The 3947-nt window shown below is 35.3% G+C and overlaps 1 non-coding gene across 1 annotated transcript; it reads right to left on the bottom strand.

Annotated features, from left to right (window-relative positions):
• Nucleotides 1–1722: 1722 nt before the first annotated feature.
• Nucleotides 1723–1914, bottom strand: LOC115917857. Its single transcript, XR_004065750.1, has one exon. It is a non-coding gene; the product is annotated as a U2 spliceosomal RNA (small nuclear RNA).
• Nucleotides 1915–3947: the final 2033 nt, after the last annotated feature.

The raw sequence follows: 3947 nt of genomic DNA, 5'->3' as shown, positions 1-3947 counted from the left end.
ATGGATGGGGAGATTGAGATGGAGAAGATTGGGCTTGGAGAAAGAGAGAGAGAGAGAGCAAGATAGGGAGAGAGAGTGAGAGAGAGAGAGAGCAAGATAGGGAGAGAGAGAGTGAGAGAGAGAGAGAGAGAAAAGTGAGATATACATGTAGGCTACTTGTATATATATATATTAAAGGAGAACTAACCCCAAATTGAGAATAAGTGTAGATATTTTGAAAAACGAGATGAATTCCTGCCTTTTTATGTACAATAAATCTTACGAAGGTGTACAAGAGATATATAAATGAAGATTTCTAAGCATAATGTTATGTCTGTTAGCATAACATGGGCGAAGCCATTTTCGTGAAAAAGTGACGTACCAGGCGTAGTTGGATCGCGGCGCAACAAGCTTTAATTGAAAACACTTTTTTTTATTAAAGGTAAAGACCAGTTATGGTCATGCGATTGCATTGTGAAAGCAACGTTGTGGAATCGATCAGAAAAGGTTGATCATCTAGCATCTAGCATCTGCAAGGTTCTGGAATCATCAAAATGATAAGAAATTTGGCCCATTCTTCGTAAAGTTACAAGCACTATACACAGAAAGATGTATATGGGACTACCCTATATCTCTCACAGACCATGAGAGAAACAAATTTACCAAATATATGAATTATTAGGCGGTTTCCCGGCAAATTTTTTATCATCATGTATTAGTCAAAACATATTATTTCACATGATTGGTAATGAGAGCTTCCATTTCATTTTTTTTTAAATTGGGGCGTTTCCAATACTGGTCTTTACCTTTAAATATAAACAAAACGTTTAATTTTCAATGAGGGAAAATCATAGCCGAGGTGATGCATACAAATACAATTGGGGTAACAATTGTATACTAAAATATACCACCGGGTTGAAAAATCGATACTTATGCGAAACCTTCACCCCAGAACACATCAACTTATTGATTGAATTTGCGTTCTGGCAATTGGAGTACAAGGGATACTAGCACCTAGGTGAATGGAATGCTTCAACTGTTCAACATCACAAACACCTTGGAACATATAGCATCCATAAATTTGAATACATTTAGTTGATAAATTTATTTACTTTATTCTTGCTTTATGCCTTTCTCATACACTTTAATGGGGAATCTTGTAGATTATTGGGCAAAAAAGCAATAAATCTCTTCGAAAACCCTTTTTCATCATTTCATTTATTTCAAATACTCATAAAAAACATTACAATTTACTTACAATATCTGATTAACACCACAAATAAAACGAGAAAATAGCATAACAATATTTAAAGATTTTAGAGCAGCAGAGGCCGTTGACCTATCAAGGGCTGGTCTCCAGGAATAAATTAAGAATATAGGCCTAAGTAGGTAAAAAAACATAATTTAGAACACAACAAAAGGGAAACAGGCGGTCTTTGTGAAGGAAGAGTATACACAAAGAATAGTTAATCTTGAATGCTTCAGATAGTGTAGTAACTTTTTTTTTAAAAATCAACATAAAAAATTATTTTAGCTAAGTTATTCTTTCGGGGTTTGGTTAGGGAGAGGTTGCATGATGGAGGAAGGAAGAGGGAAAGAAGAAGACAAAAACTGTGAGGAAGTTAAGAGAGAGGGGGTGGGGCCAGAGGGATCTACAGAGAGGGTGTAGATGTACTATGGGCGTAGGTATACTATAGGAGGTTTAGGGAGGGGAATTCTTTCTTTGGTTTATTATTACCCCCTGAGGGGTGGGCCGATCCCGGAGGTACTGCAATACCGGGCCAACCCGTGACCAGGATGGAGCAAGCCCCTATTCCATGGTCTAGATTCAAAAATCAGTTTAATATACAAGCGACTCGGTGAGTCGCGTTTCAGATATTAAGCTGAAAAGAACAGATACTACACATGATCTTAGCCAAAAGGCCGAGAAGCGATAACGATAGATGAATTTATCGGCGATTGGGTTAAAAAAGTGTATCTTTTTAGTTCCAGTTGGAGAAAATAAGGAAGAACCAAAACGCTCTACACTTACGTCCACGTGGCGTAAAAACGAAGTAAAATACCGCAAAATTATCGTAACCTATCCTAAAGTAAATTCAGAAAGGACTTTTTAGAGGAACAGTTAAGAATAAATAAATTATTAATTTACTTGTTATTTTGAAAAGTTTCTTGATAATTGTGAAAGACAGGAACGTCTATGATTCCGTTTTCAACGCGTTTTATATACTGGAGCACGTACGGAAATTAGTCTTTAAATGAAGCCGTTATAGTGATTTATTGTTTGATCATTGGAACTGTTTCATCATGTAATCCTAATTATCCCAAACAATGTTAATACAAATTATATACTTGACACAAAAGCTTTACATTTTGATTCATAACAGTACAAATTATCGTGAATAATTTGTATTCGTCCACAAATCTTGCATACAGCGTATGCTTTAGAATACAACACACGTGGTTGATCGAACGCGCGACCGTTACGCACTATGACACACGCAGAGCATAGATGCACAGCGAGTCGTTCAGGATGCATGACGTATACGGTATGCTATTCATATGGTAATATAGATCATGCATATGGATTAGGACGACCGCATGATGATCGATGCGTGCGAACTCGTAAATACCAGCAAATAATTAGATTTACATGCTGCTATACAGGACCATTTCTCCGACATCAAATTTCCCACCTTTATGATCATGACATATTTTTGTTAAGATTTAATCTTAATAAGGAAAGACAGAGTGTCAGTGTCATACTAGTAGCATATACTGTCAGCTTAACAATACCACGAACTGTTAATTTCTTTAAAACAATCCGGGGAAAATGTCATTTCGGCCACCTTATTTAAAACAATTAACCTGTCTGGTTTTGCGTCCGGGTTCGGTTCACACATGCTGGATTGTGATAGGCATATTAGTTTTTACCTCATTGCTAAGATATAGCAGGTGTATGCTTTTACGTAAGCAACGAGATATTTAGTGGATGTGGATGCATATGTACATGAAATAGACTTATGACTGGTTTTTAGACCCTATAGAAATAAAGACATATTGGTTTGTAGACGAACTCGTTGTAGACTATAAACGGCTATAAACCGTCATTTATAGTTGTGTTAGGTACCTCGCATGCGTAGGCCTACATACGTGTACAGATTAATTGAGGTTATGCAGATGTATATAATCACGGATGTATAATTATAATCACAGCATGATTATATACATCCGGGAGAAGATCTCACCATTGTGGTTTATGTATCTGGTAATTTAATTGTACCAAGTGTATTTTTAATATTTTTAAATACATGTACAAAACATAGTTTAAACGTATTCGGCGATTCTTATTGTCTAGTCCATCGGAGAGTACTCGCTTGAGGCAAATGTAAATAATGACTTTACCATATGGGGGTGGGTGAAAAATACAAACCACTTCGCAAGATCGATTGGTAAAAAAAGGAAGAAAAAAAAGGCTAAACATTTGGGTAAACGGTGTCAAAATTCCACACAAGAGCCCACCTCTACGCACCTTTAATTGCCTTAGGTTGAGTATATGAAAGCATTTGCGATGTCATCAGAAAATGGTATGGTGAATTGTTTTAATAAACTTGCTTAAAAATATGCTTTTCGAAGGTTTGCAAAAATATAAGTACATGTAAAACATGGACAGTGTATATAGTTTTCTGTTAGAAGGCAACGTTTTCTTTATGATTCTTTTAAAAGACACAGACACATAAGAGGTCTTTTAATTGGTCTCTTACTATTTCAATCCCAGTGTACTATTGGCCTTTATCTAACAAAAGATTACTTAACAAAAAGAAAAATCATGAACTCGTCCAGTCAGTGGCTTGATCGTCAGAGTGGGTCAACATTTAGGATTTTTTATTTATTCATTTATTTTTATTTATTTATTTTTTTTTTTTTTCATTATTATTATTATTATTATTATTATTTTATTTTTATTAATT

Source organism: Strongylocentrotus purpuratus, unplaced genomic scaffold (genome assembly GCF_000002235.5).
Source record: "Strongylocentrotus purpuratus isolate Spur 01 unplaced genomic scaffold, Spur_5.0 spur5_scaffold_20, whole genome shotgun sequence".
NCBI lineage: Eukaryota > Metazoa > Echinodermata > Echinoidea > Camarodonta > Strongylocentrotidae > Strongylocentrotus > Strongylocentrotus purpuratus.
This window is presented reverse-complemented; position numbering and strand designations above follow the sequence as displayed.